The 21659-nt window shown below is 38.2% G+C and overlaps 1 pseudogene; it reads right to left on the bottom strand.

Annotated features, from left to right (window-relative positions):
* LOC120961256 (nuclear transcription factor Y subunit gamma-like) overlaps nt 1-21389 on the bottom strand; it is a 52052-nt pseudogene extending 30663 nt beyond the window's left edge.
* Nucleotides 21390-21659: the final 270 nt, after the last annotated feature.

Below are 21659 nucleotides of genomic sequence, written 5' to 3'. Positions count from 1 at the left end.
ACCTTAATAGTCTTTGAATGCCCTCGCTTTAGCCTCAGTTTGTCTGGATCTGGTCGGTGAAAGATGACCAGATCCAGTAACGCCTGACACTCTGCAGGAGTACCTGCTACGCGACGCATAAAGCTGGCGCCGATTATGCGAAGCTGCTTGTGTAACTATCGAGCTCCAGTGGTGTTGGGATAACCGAGCAGTCCAGGTGATTGTGAACAACGACAATGAGATCTCAGCAGTATCTGTAGCGCATGCGGTTCGTTTGCTGAATCCTCGAAAAGCGGGCTAAGTGCAGCAAAAATGGCAGCAGCTATTGAGACAGACACAGGACCCACAGGATCATTTGGTTTCGTTGATCAGCTTCCTTGATGGCTTCCTACCCGGTTGCGTTGAACGATCAGAAAGAGCGTTGAACGGCACAAATTTAAGTGCGGCGTACGAATACCCCATCGAAAAAGCTATGCTGTGTATCCCAGAATACCATGGAACTACGAGAGAGTTGGAGGGATTATTTTCCAAGTTGAATACTTTGCGAAGCAAATCCCTGAAGGCGCATCAGAAGAGTATTTGATAAGAACAGTTATGTTCAAATTGAAAGGAAATGCCGCTATTTTTTTTAACCGAAATCGATGATACGTGAGAGAAAATAAAGAGTAATTTGATCGAACTGTGTTTCAACAGGTGGAAACATCACAGCAAGGGATAATGAACCATTTGTAGATTATAAAGAGAGAGTTTTAAAAATTACAGAAAAAATAATCTGTGCCGATGCGAACAACACGGAGGATTCCTATGCCATGAAGAAAAATACATTTTCTAGCGGGCCTTAAAAACACAGAGCTGCAAACACTGGCAAAAAACATTTAGCTTTCGGCGAGCTTTTAGAATTTCTCGAAGAAGAAGAAGTTCAAATCGAACACATTCGAAAATCGAAGAGAGGTTACACCGCACACAAACGTTTAGCACAATCATCTATAAAACTCATCACAATGATTCTTTTCAAACGAATGTTTTATGTATTTCTACCAGTAGCCAGTTGCTACATCTGGAAGAGACCAACACGTAGAATTTGATAGTAGTAACATCATTACTTGTGTTATTTTCGCAGCGTGTTCTACTAACACTTCACTCGTAAATAGTCTGGGGCATCCACAACACAACAGTACAACATATAACGCAAACCATACTAATCCTAACAGTAATTTTTATAGGCCTAGAAATAATTTCACACCACACAGAATTAACTACACACAACATAACCCTCCCCAATATAATTATGGGTACAATTATTCAAAAAGGCCATCACAATACAATATTTTTTACGCCACATATAACCAACAACAAGCGAACCAAAATATGCCTAGAAAAAACTAGAACAAGGAACACGGATTAATCAAAAGAAAAATAAAAGTATTCCCAGCGATCAAAATATTTTTTTTCTTTGATCAACCTTGTAAAATTGGTGAACAAACAGAACAAGCATCACATAGTAGCATCAAGGGAGAACTTGAGACTCTTGATATAGCGGCTACAAAAGATGGTAAACTAATGGTCAAAATTTTCTAATCTAAAACTAATCGCGACATTCGCATACAACAACGATTGAATATCTAATTGATTTGGAAGCGTGTTTTAATGCCTTGAGTTTTAATTCAGCAAAACAGCTTGGTCAGGTAGATTACAGTGATAAAATTAAATTATCTAGCTTCAATGGAACTTTATCCGAAGGGCTCGATTTTCGTTTATTTAATAATTGAAAAATCGTTATACCGCGCAAAATTTTACATAATTGAAACACTTAGCGTCCCTGGTATAATAGGAGCAGAATTTTAAAAAATGTGCACAATTGTCATTAGGAAAGGCTTTCAGACTATCACTCTGAAGAAGCAAGTATACACAAAAGGAGAGGAGGAAAAATTGAATGAAAAAAATATGTTGCAAGATACTGTTAGTCATCAAAAGGAGAATGTCTAAAACAGTCAAGAGGGAAATTTTGAATTGCTCCCATGTATCGAAAAACAACAGGCAAATTGCGATTTATTCGATACGATCAAACGAGGGAAATTAGTCGGATCAGAACGACTGGCAGAATTAATGAAAAGGATAAATTTAAATCATTTAGATAACTAAATGGAGAACAGTATTAAACAGATAATTAGTAAATACAAAGATATTTTCTACTTGCCTGGAGATCATTTAACCTATAGCCAAGCAGCAATGCATGAAATAGAAACAAGTTCTAATATTCCGATTTATAACTACGGATTTCCAGTTGCAGTAAATAATATAATAGATGAACATATGGAATAAATGTTAAAGCAAAATATCATAGGACCAAGCAAAAGCCCTTGGAATGCGTCTGTGATGTGTACAGGTGTCCCCAGAGATACGACTGTATTTGGGACCGAAAAAATGTCCCAAGGCAAGGCGTAAGTCGAAAAAGTCGCATGTCGAATATCTGTCAATGTCAATGACAACTTTAAACTGTCAAAATCAAAATCGTCGTATCTGCGAATCGTCGAAACACGAGGGGGTCGTAACTCGGGGGACGCCTGTATACCAAAAAAATCGGATATTTATGGAAAAATCGCATTGTTATTGATTTTCTTGCACTAAATTTGATTACAAAACCCTTTATGTATCCAATACCTCCTGTAGAGGAAATCATGGATTATTATTATTTATTTATTAATCTTCAACGGGCCGTATGGCCTAATGAAGATGTAACAGTTCATTACATTGGTAATAGTAAATACTCTTCAACAATTGATTTAAAATCCAGATTTTTCCAATAGCCCCTAAAAATGCACCAAAAACAGCTTTTTCTACGTCAAAGGGGCATTACGAATTTTTAAGAATGCCAATGGGCCTCAAAAACAGTCCGTCCACGTTCCAAAAGCTTATGGATACGGTACTTTATACAATTCAACCGGTTAAAGTGTTCGTATATTTAGATGATATTGTGGTGTTTGGTGAATCAAGAGAGGAACACATTAATAACCTAATTAAAGTTTTGGATGGATTGAAACAACATAACCTCAAAATAGAACCTTCAAAATGCAAACTTCTGCATAAGGAATCAACATATCTGGGTCACACAGTAAATGAATCCGGAATCAAACCCACCCGAGCAAATATTAAGGCAATATTAGAAAAGCCAACACCCAGAACCGTTTAACAGTTACGTGCTTTTTTGGTAACTGATATGTCGCAGGGAATATATCTTGAGAAAAACACAACTGCTTTATTCCTTAGTTCAGAATGGAATCGTCTTTATTCACTCAATGTGTACTCTGATCGAGTCTTGCAATGTTACTGCGTTATGCGTGTTACTATGCAACATTTCCCCCCTTAATTCACCAATACGGTTCAAACCTGGCTGGTGGCCTACGAATTCTTCGAGGTCTTTCCGCTTTCACGGGTTGAGCAGAAGATGCAGGCATCGGTGGAGTGGCTTGAGTAGTAACTGTGGACGATGATGTTTGCCAATTTTCTCCTTCAATTTCTTCAGCGGACTCTTCATCAGCTGAATAGTAATGTTCTTGTTCAGTCATTTCAATTGAGTTTTCAACTGCCTGTGGAGTTCCCAATTCAAATTCGTCAAAGAAAATAGTTAACAAATTTCCAGTGTCGTGACAATTTCTATTTCCACACGATGTTTCCTCCTGTAGACGCTTCTTCAGTTGATTTGCATGTGAGCGAATAATTCGCTGGTTGTCTTCCAAAAACACGTTGTAATTCACTCTACCGACTCGTTCGACTATTGATGCCGGTTTCCACTCCCAGGAATTATTGCGGTGGACTTGGGCATAAACCGCTTCTCCAGGATCGAAGAATTTTCTACCAGCTTCTGGCTTTTCATTTCGTGAACGTGAAACTGGAGGTAGTAATAATGACTGAACTGTTCGAATAGGCCGCTGAAACATCAATTCAGCTGGAGACTTATCTGGTGTAGGTGTGGTTCGATAAACTTGCAAAAAAGTCTGCAAAGCTTCATCTAAAGTCTCTCCTCCTGCTCGAATTTTTCGCAATGTACGCTTTAGTGTGTCCACGAAACGTTCTGCCAAACCGTTTGACTGCGGATGGTATGGTGCAGTACGGATGTGACAAATACCCAATTGTTTGCAAAATGCTTGGAATTCAAAGCTGGTGAACTGGGTACCATTATCAGAGACTATAGTTTCTGGAACACCAAACGTTGCGAATGATTGCGTTAAAAACTTGATAGTTGTCTTTGCTGTTGTAGTTTTGGTTGCATATACTTCTGGCCATTTTGTGTATGGATCAACTACAACCAAAAAATACACGCCATCTACAGGACCGGCATAGTCCACGTGTACCCGTGACCATGGCTTTTCCGGCACAGGCCAAGATTCAGGTGTTTCTTTGATTGGTGCTTTGCCAGCAGTGCAACATGAAGTACAACGCCGGACAAAGTTTTCGATATCGACATCCATTCCCGGCCAGAAAACGAAACTTCGAGAAATGGATTTCATTCGCACCATTCCAGGATGACCGCGATGGAATTGTTGAAGTACCTTTTTCCTGTAAATGTTTGGAACAACAACTCTGTTGTGAAACAAGATACATCCATCTACATGCGTTAACGATTCTTTTCGTGTGTAATACGAACGAATGTCTTGATTTTTGATTGACGACGCTTCGTTCGGCCAGCCTTCCCGGATGAATTTCAAAACAGCTTGCAGTGTTTCGTCCAATCTTGTTGCTTTTTGAATGTCAGCAAATGATACTGGTACTTGTTTCAATGATTCGTGCATGACGTTTTGAATATCCTCTTCAAGTGAAATCGAAGCTATAACGTAATCTTCCTCTGGTTGCTTGCAACGGTCGATTAGCCTTGATAGCATGTCAGCGCACCCAAACTCGGTGGTTGAAACATATTCGATGGTAAAATCGTAGTTTAATAACATCAATGCCCACCGTTGGAGTCGGTTTGCTGTGTGCAAAGGAATTCCCTTTTTTGAACCAAATATGGATAGTAAAGGCTTATGATCGGTTAAAAGAGTAAATTTCCGACCAAGTAAGTACTTATGAAATTTGGTTACCCCATAAGTAAGAGCCAGAGCTTCTTTTTCCGGTTGTCCGTAGCCTTGTTCTGCAGACGTTAATGTTCTTGAAACATGTTGAATGGCTTTCAAATATTCGTTCGGAAATTTATGAAAAATGACTGCGCCAACGCCGGTGCTAGACGCATCTGCTGCAACGATGATAGGAAGATTCGGATCATAATGTGTCAACAGTAAGTCAGATTGCAGTACTTTCTTGAATTTTTCGAACGATGTCTGACAATCCGAATTCCACTTCCACTTCGTATCCTTCTTTAGCAATTGATCTAACGGGTGTCTGAGTTCATGCATGTTTCTCACAAATCGGCCGTAGAAATTCACAGCTCCTAAGAACGATCTTAATTCGGAAATGTTCGTTGGTGCTGGAATAGATGCGATGGTTTTCAGCTTCTCTGGGTCAGGACGTATGCCGTTGCGATCTACCACATGCCCCAAATAGACAATTTCAGTTTGATAGAAATGACATTTTTCCAGCTTGACGTGGAAGCCATATTCTTTTAAACGCTGAAGAAATGTGTCTAATGATTGCTTGTGTGCCATTGATTATGATAGAGATAAATTTCCTTTTAGCAGTGTTTTTCGTGACATGATTAACGAAAATTCCCTGAGATTTCTTTTGATTTTGATTTTGATTCTTCTCACTCTTTTGATATGTGTTGTTGTTTGAAGATTTTGATCTCATGGCTTTACAGTAACCTTCCTTGTGGCCTACATTTTTGCACACTTTGCAGAGATGATCTGTAAAATTGCAATCCCGTACAAAATGCATTTTTCCACATTGCCAACAAGGAGTACGAGGGACAGTATTCGAATCTGATTTCGGTTGACGCTGATCTTTTGAATTGTCGAATCGGGAAGGCTGTGGCAAACGATACGGTTTCTTCTCTGAAACTGCATGCACGGAATGCTTCGATCTTGAATGATTTTCGATCATCGTTGTATCCGCTTTCAGATTGATAAGCCGTTGAAATTCTGCCATTAGTGTTTGAATGTTCACTTTAGCCTCCGGCGTCGCGTTTTCTATTCGAGATAGCAGTCTTGCTCTGATATCCGAGAATTCCGGAGCTTGCAGTCCGCAAATGAAAATTAGACATTTGAAATCGTCTAATTTCAAATTCTCGAACTCAGAATCCTCGCATGCCTTATTCACTCTTCCGCCGTAAGTGATGATATCTTCTAATGCAGATTTCACTATCTGCAAGCACTGGTACCTTTTGTGGAACACCGAATATTGCTTTCCGAAGATTTTTTTGAGAATATTGACGGTTTCTTCAAACGAATTTTCATGCGGTTGCTTCGGAAGAATGTAATTCACATACCGGCTGTGAGCGGACGTTTCCAGCTTCCTCAGCAAAAGTCGCACTTTCGCCTCGTCATTCAAACTGCTGGCATCGTTTTGAAAAAGGTCTTTGAAACGTACATACCATTTTTCAAAAGTGATGTTGTTTTCTTCATCGAAACGAAACTCCTCGATGGTTTTCGATAAAGATTCAAGGATTTCGTCAGGACTTCTAGTTTTAAAAGCAGCCATCTGTTGAAGAAGTTGAGCCATTTGGTTGATAACGGTTTCAAGGTTTTCATTGTTCATCCTTGACGCTAATTCTCGTTAGCTTCAGAATCTCGTGAGCTTCGGGTTCCGGGTTCAGTAATAATCCTCGTCGCCAAAATGATATGTCGCAGGGAATATATCTTGAGAAAAACACAACTGCTTTATTCCTTAGTTCAGAATGGAATCGTCTTTATTCACTCAATGTGTACTCTGATCGAGTCTTGCAATGTTACTGCGTTATGCGTGTTACTATGCAACAGTAACTATCAATTTTTTTGGGAAATTCATTCCCAATGTTTCTGATATTCGTAAACCGTTGCACGAACTCTTAAAGAAAAATACTAATTTTATATGGGATGGAAAGTGTGATAAAGCCTTTAAGACACTTAATCAATATCTCATTTCTGAAGCTTTGTTATTGAGATCGAATTATACAGATATTTTGGTCATTACTACTGACACGAGTGATTACGCCTTTGGGGCGGTGCTATCTAACGAGAAAACGATAGAGTGTCTAATTGCCTATGCTAGAAGATCCCTTATAGGGGCTGAAAAACGATATCATCCGATAGAAATGGAATTGCTAGAAATTGTTTGGGCAGTTGAACACTTTAAGCATTATATTTATGGCCAGAAATTTATTATATATTCCGACCATAGACCATTAGGGTAACTGTACCAGTTTTCGGCAGCCTAATGCAACTGTTTGGTGTAAAATAGCAAAAATAATGTTATTTGGTATATTTTGCTATCAAAGTTATTTTAGTTTGGTTGATAAAATACCCTAGTATGTTGTGATTTTCACATTTGCTGAGTTTTAAATAGCTTTTAGATGAAATATTCATGAAAATTCAAACATTGGTTTTGCTTCTATTTTCGGCAGAATGTTCCTATTTTCGGCAGATTTTGTTCCTATTTGCGGCATCGCGAATATACACTGAAAATCGTTTGTTTCATTATAAATAATTAGGATAAATTATTTATGTCATTTTAAAACTGCTATATCCCTTAAAATATTCATTAAAACTGATTAAATAGTTTATTTTATGTTAACAATTTTGCTTATCGTACTGTCAGTTTTTGATGTCTTTAGGCTGCGAGATGCTGATGATGCTGTCAGTGACGGTCATAATAGAAACTAACAGCAAAACATTAACCAATACAGTTCCCGCTTTCGGCAGACTATCGTAACTGAACCATGCTTCTATTCAACCTTTTTTTATTGTGCTTCAAATTTTAACATTATCAATAAAATTTTAGTTATATTAGGCAAACTGTCTTAATATTGCGTAAAAATTTCTTAAGTATATACATCTGATCTCACGTAATTTTGAATTTCAATCGGGTCGCTATGGATTGCCAACCTCAATCGTATCAAAAGCCCATAAAAATGCAGTTGCGAAGGATCCAAACATACGTACAAATGATCCATTACAATCGTTTAAATGCACATGCATTGCAATCCATATCAATCGGATTATGATTCAAATTTGGATGAGAATAGGTGTACACAGCATGTAGCGCAGTAGAACCTGGCATAACGAGATTACCGGTTTCAGTGACTCACTCGTTATGTAATGTTATGTGAAAAACTCGTTATGCAGGGGACTCTTTTCCATATGATTTGAATGAAAAGTGAGGAAACTAATTCCGGCAATTAATAAAAAAATTAAATTATCAAAATTATAGAAATGCTTACTGTTAACATAAGCTCGCTAAAATACATATCCTGAACGTGGAAAATATTGATCGTCACTCGAGAATTTACTCGCTGAGAGAGGCATTTGTAGAGTATTTGAATTTGCTCGTAATGCGAAAAATTAGTAATAAGGGGTACGATTTATGAGGGTTTCAACTATCATTTTTAACACCCGTATCGGAGAGAGGAGACTATACTCTTTATAACTTACTTTTCATAATCAAATATTGTTTCAGGCAGATAAAAAAAAACCATGAAAAACACAGTTAAAATTTTGTTAAGGAATAAGATTCTATTTATTTCACTTAACTATAATAATTTAATTCGACTATAGCATTTTTTTACGTTATCACATTTGTTTTTCTTTAGCAATTGAGCTTCTTTTGTAGCTTTTTGTTCCGCTTCTCGCTTTTCTTTGTCTTTCTGGCGTAGCATAGCTTTTTTCTTGCGTTCCTCTTGCAGTCGAAGTTTTTCTTCCTCTTTGCGGTTCATGTCATGCAGCCGCTCTCCTGCAGTAAGGACTGAGTAGTAGCGCAATTTAAAATTGCGATGTTTTTGACTTTGGCAAGGTGTGGGGGGCAAGTTGAAAACGTCTGAAAATGGCACATTTTCCTTATTTTGAGCTTTGTCTGCTGTATTAGGCTCTCGCAAACGATTCTTGCACCAGACGTTCCAGGATGCTAGATCCTTCTGAAGAATTTGGGGGCTCAGCCTGTTCCATGAACGATCATTCAACGATCAACGATCAACGATCAACGATCATTTTGATCAATCAGTTGCTCTATTGGTGGTTCAGATGGTTCGAAAAAAAAAACGTATTAATGTATGGAACTTTGTCTGTACAGTTCGACGGAAGAAAATGGTTCAACAGGATCGATAATCAGATCTTCACATGCAAAACCATGTGAATAATGTTGAGTCCATAATAGTTCATTTGTACAAACTGTTGCACTGTAATGGTCTTGTGAGTAGTTGTGCGATTCAGATGGTATTTCCATTTCCTGGTTGTCTAGATTTTCATTCAATAATGTTGAATAAAATTCGGTCGATAAAGGTTCACTTGTATAAACTGTATCAATATTATGTTCGTGTGGGTGGTTCTGGGATTCAAATGGTATTTCCATTTCATAATTACTTAAATGTGAGATGCTTTGTAAATCATAATCTTCCATATTTGATTTTATTGTAACATATGGCTTTATGAATTCTGTATAAAATATTTAATGTATCTTTCAAGGCGAGATAGTTTTGTAATGTCTTTTTTGTTATTCTTTGCAGCGCTTCGTCTCCAATCATGTCTAACGCATGCCTCAGTGTGCCAGTTGGAATTGATGCATATTTTTAATCACTGTTTGGATGTGCAGGTGTTGTTCTGGTATCTTCTGCATGTATTACCGTTGCCTGGGAAGCTATTTCTGGATGACTTGTAACTGTAATTTGTTGCCGGGATGTAACTGTAATTTGTTTAGGAATTTTGTATAGTCAACGTGCTCTGGGGTGAAGGGATGCAAACCACACACTCGGAATCCATTTTTTAAGCTAGCTGTGTATATACCGATTTTCATTGCTTTCTGTAGCATTTCGCCAAAATAGTTCAGGGTGAAATTTTCATTAGCATTTTCATAACGCCATTGCTCCAGGGAATCTCTCCATGCGTCTTTCAGCGGTTTAAAAACGGCAACGTCAGCAGGTTAGGTGATGTGGGTTGTGTTGGGGTATAATGCAATTAAAATTATACCAAGTGATTCGCAAATATCTGCAACTTCCATAGATTTATGGGATACTATGGCCCATACCCCATGCAGCCGGAAAACCTTGTAAAATTTCCCTTTTCAGTCGTTGTCCGGGAAAAATGATGTGTGGATGCACAAAAAATCCACTGGCGCTGAACGACAGCATTACCGTTATGTTCTGCTTTGCTAGTGCTTTTTCGATTTCATATACATTACGTGACCCTTTTTATGCAAGCACTTCCTTTGTTTTAGGATGCATATAAAACGATGTTTCATCTCCATTTAAAACTCTTGAAGGGTCTTGTAGAATATTGGTATAGCCGTTATCACTTAACCATTTGAACACAGATGCAAACCATCCTCTGATATCACTTTCACTCACTTTGCTATGTGCTGTTGATACAGCTTCTGGTTTGCGAAACGATAGCTCGGGATTTCGCCTTAAAAATGTTTCAAGCCATTTTCTTCATATATTATAAACATTACAAAAAGAGAAATTAGTTTTGATTTGTTTTTCTTACACGACATAAAAGCATACCAGGTTGATTATCCTTAAACGGCGTTGTTTTTGAATTTAGTGTTATGTAGTCAACTATTTTCCGTAACAAGTGGTTTCTAGTAACTGGAAATCCTCTTTGTTGCATTTCTATTATCCAGAGAGCAATTTGTTTTTCTTCGTCGTTAGTTAAAATGGATTTTGGTCCATTGGACGTTCCTAACTGCCACCGAGAACTAAGACTACGTGCGATTTCATTTTTTGTCTATTGTCGTCTCTTTCACACCTACGTATGCTTGATGTGGAGCGATTGCGGCACCTACAGAAAATGTAAACATTGTGGACTGCTCATCCAAGAGTGCTCCAGCATTTATTAAATAACAATTGTATAAAGTCGAGTGAAAATAGTATCAAGCCGTGTTAAAAGAATGAATTTAATGCATCCCGACACTGTCCATAGTCATGCGCGTCAAATAGCACGGTTGGAACGTGTTGTGTACTGAATTGCCAGACTACGATGAGTTCCAATCGATAGGTTTATTAAAACTGAACGTGTTATTTGCATTCCCTACTTTTTATAGTCCAGAATACAACAACGTGAACTATGATCAATTAATAGTTATTGCATGAAAATGTTATGAATGCAATGTGTGCTATGATCCAACAGAACGCGAACATGCTGCGACGCCAATGCGTTTTGCTGAACAACCGGAACCGGATCCCGGGTAAGAGAACATTAAGCTGTGCGGTCTAAGGAAAAGTGTCCTCAATATGTTCCTTTTGTCTATGTTTTAGATGACCGAGTCGATGATGCTGTGCCACTGGTGTACTAAGTAAGTTTAGGCCCTATGGAAGTGAACGATAAGTTTCAATCATTATAAACTGTGGATGGCAAACCGCTTATTATGTTTGTGTACACATTTTTTACAGACAAATTTCTACCTATGAATTCTATTGTGGAGAACAGTGCGTAGATCAAAAGCAGCGATGAAGATGGTAAATTGTATTTATACGTGGTATTTGATGAAATCCTGACATGAGATCTAATGTGCTAAAAAATTTTGCTCGCCCTAGCTGATCTAATATGGAGTCTATTCTAGGTAGTGGAAATTTATCAGGGAGCAGCTTTTTGTTAAGCTGTCTAAAATCGACTACTTATCTCCATTTTTTCTCATCTGAGGACTTTTTCGGTACCAGTAAGATGGGTGATTTTTTTTAATTTGCTTTTTGATTTCTGGTCCTTGGGAATGATTTTATTTATAATTTGGTATGTACACGGGTCTTTAATCTTCTAATTTTATATCTTGTTTATAAAAATTATTTGTAGTTAAATGATCGTTAGGTAGATGAAAAATATCATTGTAGCTAAACAGTAGTTGTTCAAAAGATTTATCTGTATCTTCGGAAATGTTTTCCTTTCGGATTAATTCCTTTATGATTGCTAACCTATTTTCATCCTTATGATTATTAGTTTTTACAATTTCAAATTCATTTAAAGGTATTGTCTTGATATGGCTATTGTTTACTAATTTAGCTTTATTAGAAGTATTGATGATTTTAATAAATGGGTAGTTTTTATTTACAATGCAGTTTCCAACAAGAACGTCTTCTAGCAGTTGCTCTGCGCATACTACCGCATCCGTATCTAGTTCTTTTAACTTATCTAGTTTTCTAATTACTTTACATCTGGGAGGTATGAGTGTTTTGCCATTGATAGTATCTTCAATGGGTATTTCTAAAAACTCTCCATAGTGTTTTACAGAGAAAATTCAAGTATCATAATTTATTATACATCGATGATCCAAAAATCTGTACCAAGTACACCATCTGCCGGTATCTTGAAGTTGTCTGGTACGATGTGAAATAATTGTTGGATTTTCTTTTCCTCCACGATTACATCCGTAATTGTGGACCCATGAGTGGTTATTGTTCCTTCTCCTACGCTTATGATATCCACTATATCTTTTGGCTTGTAAGTTTGTGTAGGTCTTACTTTGTTGCCTTTGATGATAGAAATGTCGGAACCTGAATCTACAAATAGGTTGCATATTGAATCTGCTAGCCCTTAATAAAATTTGATTTTTGCACATTTATTGTGTATGTTGCCCGTATTGGCTTGTGGAGGGCTGGTCCACCTCTGCTCTTTGTGGCTCGCGTTGCCCTAAAAAATTTGGACTGGTGGATTGCCTATTTTGAGTATTATACCCTGTTCCCTGTGTAGACTGTCTATTTTGGGCATTCCCTTGTCTCCCGGTTTGCGGCTGTTGTGCCCTCCAATTGTTATTGTTTTGGGGGGGGGTTTGCCTCCAGTTGTTATTTGAACGTTGTTCATTGTTTCTTGGATTATTGGGCTGTCGTTGGTTGGAACTATTATATCTTTTGTCCTGATTATTCTGCCATTTATTCGACTTTCTCACAGGACAAAACTCACAGGAGATTTTGACTTAGTTTGTCCATGATATCAATTGCTTTGATAGCAGCTTCTAGGCTGGGGATTGTACCTGACAAAACTAGCCCTTGATGTAGTTCCTTTTTTAGTCCTTTTCCAAAAGCGGTCAAAGTGATTTTTTTGGTTTTTTCAGAAGCTAATTCTGGATCCATTTTTTCATTGAGATATGCCCATTCCAGTTCTTCTGCCAGTGCTTAAATTTCCTCACCAAAATCCTTCGGTGTGGTTTTTTGCTTTGTAGCATGTATGGCTGAGGCTTTTTCAAATGAGCCTTGATTTTGTTTATTATTTCGTCACTCTATTAACCGACTCTATTTGATTCAATAGCTTGCACTATTATGCGATGATGTTGTTCATCAACTGATTCTTCTAGCATTTCTAATGCAGCTAGCATTGCCCTGGCTTCGTCATCTCTACCGCTGAATGTTGGTATGGTATTGGTTGCAGTATTGATGATTTTTAAGATATCCATGTTAGGCAGGTTATTTGCGTCTACGCTTGTATTTGTTTTTATTGCTCCGTGAGCAATGCGAACGAATTGCTTTCGTCTTTTGTATGCAGCTAAAAGTGATATGATTATGTGAGTTGTGGTCTTTGATGTTAGTTTCTTATTTGTTTTCAAAGTCTCGTTTAAATCGTTTGAGTTGTTAATTGTCTCTTTGTTCATTCTTTCGATTATGTTAGTAATTAAATTTTGAATGATAATATTGTAAAATTTAATTTCTGTCTCGTCGTATTTGTCGTAATTTGTCCCTACTTCTTTCCTAAATACGGAGTATATTTCGTCCACCTGTAGTCTGTATGTGGTTAGAGCACACTGCCTTACTCTTCCCTGATTTTGCTGCAATGTTTTGTTGATTAATTCTAATCTTCTTATAATTCATTTTACATGACCAAATTGAAGGAAAACGTATTATATTACATTAATTAGACTTATATAATTATTACTATTATATATATATATATATATATATATATATATATATATATATATATATATATATATATATATATATATATATATATATATATATATATATATATATATATATATATATATATATATATATATATATATATATATATATATATATAATGAATTATATTATATGATATGAATTAGAATTATATAATTATACCTTTGAAGTTAAAAAAATCTTTTCTTTCTTTCAAAATTACTTTTAGACGAAAAATATTATTATTAAATATATATACGTATATATGTTTTTTTTTTCTCGAGGTGAAAAATCTTCAAAGTGAAAAAAAAAATTTCTTTCAAATTTGCTTTTACAAGAAGAATATTTTTTTTTCAATGCATAATGTCATTTTATTTTCCTAATCCTCATAATGATCCAGGAAATCATTGAGTTCCAGGAAATCATTCCTCCTCCGTGAGGACTACAGCTTTAGGTTTCGGTTCCCGAGGTAAGCACATTCTTCTTAGCGCCTTATCTGCGGTTCTAGTCTGTCGAACACCGTTGTCTTCCAGGCGTGCTGGTAAGACTTACCGCAAGCTACTAGGATCGTAGTCGACGTCTGAAATGAGTTCTAGAGCCAATTACGTGTCGACTACTCCCTCAATATAGCAACTGACCGCCGCTATAAGTTCTTCTAAAAGATCGTACGGTACCTCCACGCCTAGGTTGACCAGGATCCTCAGCGTCGCGTTTGTGTCCCGGATGCAACTGCAGATGTCTTCGTGTGTTGGCCGTTAGGGCTGCTTTGCCTCGAACTCCTCCTCTGGGGTTAGGATTGTGGTTTGCTCCACGGAGTCGATGGCTTTCCACGTAAGACGCCGTGCCTCTACGATCGCTGGGTCCTCTGGCTCTGACGGTCCGTCAAAATCCGTGTTGTCTTCGTCGCTGATCCAACCGTCGCTCGGGTGCTTTACTGTTATCGCAGCGTCCGAGTGTTGGATGTACATTGGACAGGTGACTTCTGATGGCCTAATGATCGTTAATCGATCTTTATATACACTTATTCTCACTGCACTTTTAGTTCTTTTTATCCACTTGTTCAGTCTTGCTTATTAATCACTTGTAATGTATATCCTTAAAGGGTTTTTTTCGGGCGCTGTCTGTTTTTCTGCACCGCACTTTGCGCATAACTTGCTTTTTTACACAGCACTGCACTTTAGCTTTTCAACTCCACTTTAATGTTCTTGTAGCTTTGTTCTTGCTACGCTGTCACGGTCACCATGTGGTAGGTTCGGCGCGCACTTTGCTTACCAGAACCGTGTGCGGTAAGTCGATGCGCGGAATGTGGAGGAAGAGTGCAGAACGAGGCGGGGTATCGAGGCGAGAACGTACCGTAGTTGGTTTAATTGCGAATAAATTGTATCATTCGTTCACTTCGTTAAGAAGAGATGGTCAAGTTACACTTATGCAACGGACGGCTTTGCTGCTTTATTTATAACGAATTCTTAAACAGTGATGATACAATGTCTTTTTACACTTATTTTATGTTTACGACTAATATTGACCTATTTTCATTATGTGGTTGCTAACCTTCCTGGTTTGAGGTTTGTTTATCAAAACATAAAGTCAATGTCCGGTTGTTTGTTTGTCATTTGGCGTTATTGTTGCGCAATCGTTTTGCAGCCGTTCTGAGTTGCGAGGCGCGTTTCATATTACCGTCGCGTTATATTTTTATAAATTGTCGGTTCGCGCTTTCTGTCCTACGGTTTGTGTGTGCTAAGCATTTATTGCATGGTAGGTTTTCTGTCTCACCTGATTCGATTGTTGGTTAATTTGGATGTGTTTTTAGTTGGATGGTTTTGGTTAGCAACGATTATGTTGAGGTGGCCTTTTTGAGTTGGTTGAACTCTTAATGTTATGTCGTCCGGTTTTAGGTTAGTAACGATTGTATAACTGCTAAGGTGGCTCTATAGGTTGGTTGAACTGTTAGCAGTAAATCTGCTACAGCAACAACACAGCTTAAGCCGGAAAGCGTGATCGTTCCTGTGCACGCCCATTGCCAATGTAATGGACACCGAATCGACGGCAATCGTAGGGGTTAAGCAGTTGTACCTGGTAAGAATAGTACTTATAAGCATCTTGTTGTTTGATAAAGTTCTTACCCTATGCATTGCTCTTGTTCTAGCAACATTCAGCAATGTATATTGCCATTTTATAGCCCAGGAGAGATCTATACTGCATGTCTTCATGCGTGGTAAGCGCATGGCATAGGGAACCGCTTTTGCTGCGTGAGTCAGCAAGCAGCAGCAGATTCTTTGGCAAGTGACAAAGTCATAAAAGTAGGTTATTATCAATTAGTAATATTTGGGTGCAACACATATTACTTAACACTTTTACTATTTATTTTATACAGGTATCTGGTAGCGCGTTTGGAATCAGCTTAAGGTGCACAGTCTCAAGGGATAGTAATGAACAATTCATGTCCGTTAGGATGGTGCATATTGCGAGCCATAGACGAATGCACTGTTTCCGCTCCATATTCTACACCTTATGTGCCCTATGATGCATATGTTGCTGCGTTATGGATCATATAGCGAACCTATGGTGCTCTCCTGTACAAAAAGTGATCTTGAGCGAAACGATCGCAACAACTAGTGCATGCATATACATGCCTCACGGTGTATGCAATCTTTGCAAACAAGACTGCAACTCCAAAAACAAATTTTCATGTCGCATACTTACTCCTCTTAAAATAATGTTTTTTTCTTATTTTTTATGCGTCCCACATAATACAATTGCTACTTAATATGTTTTCGGATTGTGGATGCAAATATAGAGCTTTTGGATTTTAAGTTCGGTATATTTTTCATGAGTTCATGTATCGTAATAATATTATTCATTTTTCGTACAGCTCACCAAACGGACACCACTGAACTAATACTACTAACAAACCAAAATGAATTCTTCATAATTCAATTTAACCAAAACCTATGCTACTATTTAGAACTATACTAACTATACTATACTAATTGAAAAAAATATATGGCAAAAAACTACATATCTACTATTTACAAATTCAAATCAAAGTTCAGATCTTCGCGATCTTGAAGACCTTCAAGATCTACTACATTCAGGTGAGGTTCTTCGTTTTTGGCTTCTTAGTTCTCAGGAACGCGTGCGCCGGCGTAGTGCAATTTTAAAATAAATTACATTTTGATGAAACCTTCCTTCACTACCATGTGGTCAGTGCTTCCAACTTTTGCCATCAGTGACACAATATTTGGATAATTTTTGAGCGGTATATTTCCGTTCTTGGCTGTTCACCTACAGGAAGGCATGAACGCCTTTGAAAAAAGCAGTTTGCCCTTGCTTGGTTCAACCGTTTCATCGAATACGGCGACATCACCTCACATTTGAGCCACGACACACAGTGCCGCATATATTCCTCAGCCAACTTTCGCTCCATGTTGTCGAGTTCGTCCTTCGTCGGCACACACCGCTGCTCTGATCTGGTTCACAACCACATCCGTCATCAACACTGTCTTACGGATGACGGGGATCTCCTTATTTAGAGTTGCGCTGTGTGCCTGGAGGTTGTTTTCGACATCGTCAAACCGTCGTTTTACGTATGCAAATAGGTCCGCTATTTGCTGCCGCACATCAGTCGAAGGATCGACACCAGGATAGTCAGTGGCGGTGACTGTGGCTCGGGGTGGAGTAGAGACGGGATCTGCGTGATTGGAAGCCGTACCCGAATGAGTAACGGTCGACCGGAGAGGAGTAGCTGCCTTCGAACGTCGAAGTAACACCGACCGGTTCTTGCTGGTGGATGGGACAGGTGATACCGCATGAACCTGCTGGTTATCGTACCGGACTGGCGAAGCGACCGCTGATGCCCGCCTGATTGGCGATGGCACTTCGCTGAATCGCCGATGCAACGGTGGCACTTCGTTGTGCCACAGATGCAACGATGGTACTTCACTGTGCCCACAAAGGGCCCGTGGCACTACGCTGCACCGCCGGTGTAGCGGTAGCACTACGCTGCACTGTCGATGCAATGGTGGCACTCCGCCAGTGTTGTAAACTGTATTCATTTTTTTGTGGCTTTCGCAGTAGGCTGCTGGTCAAAATCATTCCTAGCTCATGATTTTCCTTGTTGCCATGACACGACTGTCGAAAACCGACATTCATTTGTGTAGTTACCTTCAGTGTCTTTGCGATGACATGACTGTAAAAAAAATGTAGTTTGAATGTCAATTGATTTTTTTTTTCTTAACGAATTGCTTATATGTGTCTTGCATTATTTTGTGAAGTTATTCTAACCGTAGCAATAGACGATGCGCAATCTAAGATTGCGCATGTATTAATCTGTCAAACGGATTGGTTTGATATATTTATCTGTCAAAAAAAATTATATATCTCGAACATATAATCTTGAAAATTTATGCGCAATCTTGGCGCAATCTGAAATTGTATGGAAATGACGTTTATAGCTCAGGGTTGGCTACGCGAAATGACATATGTTTTGATTAAACGAATGTATGCGCAATCTGAGATTGCGCATCGTGTATTAATACGGTAATGAAAAGTATTACCAGTTCCTATTGTTTGACTTTTAGGTTGATTGTTTGACAAAATTATAAAATATGATTTACATTTTTTTTATTCAGGAATGATGATATACAGTTATTTTATATAATTTTTGTTCTCAAGTTACTGGGTTTATTTCAACAGACTGTAATCGATAACGGAAGTTGTCTACAATCTGCCATCTTCGGTTATATTTTTGCAGACTTCTACATCATGGGAGGTGACTTTTTAACAGGTTTGTCTGTTAAATTAACATAAAATAGGGTAAGTGTACCAATTGTGGCTATAATTTGTCGTCGATATACCGATTTTACTGCGGTAAAAATAATTTATGAGCTGCTTTGCAAAAAGCTGATCATTTTCTGGAAGCCTTAAATGTGTAGAACATGTGGATATTTTTTATTTTGACTCACTGTTCATAAAAATCGGGAAAAAATTAAATAACAATTGCACCTTTTGGTACCCATTATGGCTATAGTGTTCCTAGCAATTCGCCATAAGGGTTTCTATGATGGATATAAACCATAAATCTTAAATCTTATGATGAAAATGATTTTTCCTACTATTATCAAACCATGACAAAATTAGAAATTTAGCACAATTTCAGTTGAATTTGATCGCAAATAAGAAAAAATGTTGTTTTTCCATTTTATAACCCATTACATTTTTTATTCAAGATCAGAAGATTTTTTTTAGTGGCAAGTAGGTAGTCTTAATTCTATACACAAGATCAAAATAATCATAATCTATAATCTATGTAGAAGTCAAATTAATTAATTGCTAATCATAACTAGTTCCGGTTTTCGTTTTGCTTTGATTTTTTTTTTTTTGGTTTTCCTCCTTTCTTATGTTTTTCGCGCTTCTCCAATCTTGTCCGTTTTGCTTCTTCTCGTTTTTCTTTGGCTTCTCGGTGTTCTTCAGCCTTTCTTTGCCTTAGTTGCTCCTCTTACTCTTTTTGTACTTTTTTCTGTTGGATTGCCTCCGTACGTTCTCCAGCCGTTAGTACGGGGTGAAAATTTGTTTTGTACTTCCGATGTAATACTTACGGTTGTAATACTACGACGCGGCGTTGGCGGTAGAGTTAATACCTCGGGCAGGCTAAGTGTAGTATTATGATCGTCCAAGATGTCTAACTCCACTGTAATTCTTGGGAAAATGTTCTATAGTTCGTTTGGCAAAATTTATTTTACAAACGTCAGTTTTTTTTACTTACTGTTGGGGACTGCGCTGCCCCAACGTGGGAAGAGAAGAAAACTGTGGAGGGTTGTAAGGCCTCCACCTCGCGGAGAACACCCGGTGAAAAAAGAGCTGAAGCCCACTAGCTTCAGTCTGGAGGAAGACCGATTTTCTTTCTGCCTAACACGAGGAATTGATACACTCGGAGTACCAAAACAGGACTGCTTGTGTTCATTTGCACGTCTGTCTGTTTCGCAAGTTCTAAACCAACAACAACTCTCTCAGCGCTGGCTCGCGCTTTTAACCGTTCGCGCATGGGAGAGAATCGTAAGAAATTCATATGTGTGGGTGTGAGAGAATAAATTCGATCGCGCACGAGAATAATGCAAAAACGTTAACGTTAAGAATTCTAGAACTTCTCTCTCTTTCTTCTGCTGCGTGTTTCACACGCGCTGCAACTAGTTCACTGTCGGAGCGAACCGTTTGGGCGCGAACACTTACCATGCTCGAAATCCTTAGGCTGCTCTAACATAATATTGCCAGTTCGTGGTTCATCGAAAAGATATTCATCCAAAGGCAATATATTTGGCAACATTTCAGTGTCTTGAATGTGAACAGTTTCACATTTGCTTACATCGATGTCCGTAGAATTGGTCTCAAAGCTATTCATTGGAGATCTTTGTTGATCGAATACAACATGAGGACGAACACGAAAAAAAATCGAATGACACGTTCTTCACGAGACAAGAGGTTCACGTCTCCTTTCGATTTTAGATCTCATATCAACACCAATCAGGTCGTATGCCTCAATTATACGTTCCAAGCTTATTGTGACGTTTTCCTCACCGCTATCTTCCTGTCTAGCTGTGCTATTTGGCTCCATAATTGATGTACGAAGAGCTTCGCAAGAGTCATCAACTTCAGACTGTTCAACTTTAAAAGCAGCTGCTGTCTTGGCGATGCACTTGGAATAGTCTACCGCAGGGGTCTCCAAACTACGGCCCGCGGGCCGCATGCGGCCTTCGAGAGCCTATAATGCGGCCCGCGGTGATGTTGCCAAGGATAATGTAAATATCATATTAGTTTTACAATTTTCATCACATTTTTTATTTTTACTAGACCAAGCCAAAAATATAGTTACTATAAAAGAAAAGTGCAGAATTTTAAAATGTTCATAAAGTATTTTCATATGAAAACGTGATTTAAACGGTATCATTACCAAAAGTAACGTCAAAATGGCCCTCAACAACGTTATTTACAAAGCAATGCGGCCCGCGAATTGAAAAGTTTGGAGACCCCTGGTCTACCGCATTAGCATCAAATGGATGCAATCCGCATGCCCGAAAACCATTGATAATCGATGGCTTCTTAATTCCTTTTTCCATAGCCTCACATAAAACTGGCTCAAAGTGCAAGATGTTAAGAGCACAACCTTGATTTTTCAATCTCCTTCTACTACACGCTTCCATTTGTTTTTTAATGGCTTAAATATAGCCACGTATGTGTGCTGTCTAATATGTGTGGTATTAGGATATAGGCATATCAATATTATGCCCAGTGATGTGCAGAGATCGGCTACTTCTAGTGCATTGTGCGATGCATGGCCATCAACAAATAATATTATAGGCAATTTCACCCCTTGGTTGATGACAAAAGGGTGAAATATTTTATGAATAATTCCTTTAAAATTAGGGGAATCCATCCAACCGCGTTCGCTTTAACCAATACCCCATTCGGAAGGAACTTTGCACTACCTCTTGCCGCAAACGTTTACCTGACAGTATCACATGTGGATGTACAATAATGCCATTTGCTCCGAATGCAAACATAACTGTTACATTATGTTTGGCGGCAGCTTGCTCTGCTTCGTAAACATTGCGGGAACCAGTACAAGCATTAACCTCTTTTGATTTTGGATGAAGGAAAAATGAGGTTTCGTCTGCGTTAAAAAATCTATCTGGATCATTCAATA

Source organism: Anopheles coluzzii, chromosome 2 (assembly GCF_943734685.1).
Source record: "Anopheles coluzzii chromosome 2, AcolN3, whole genome shotgun sequence".
NCBI classification, from domain to species: Eukaryota; Metazoa; Arthropoda; class Insecta; order Diptera; family Culicidae; genus Anopheles; species Anopheles coluzzii.
Note: the sequence above shows the minus strand (reverse complement) of the source record. Positions and strands in the feature narration are given on the sequence as shown.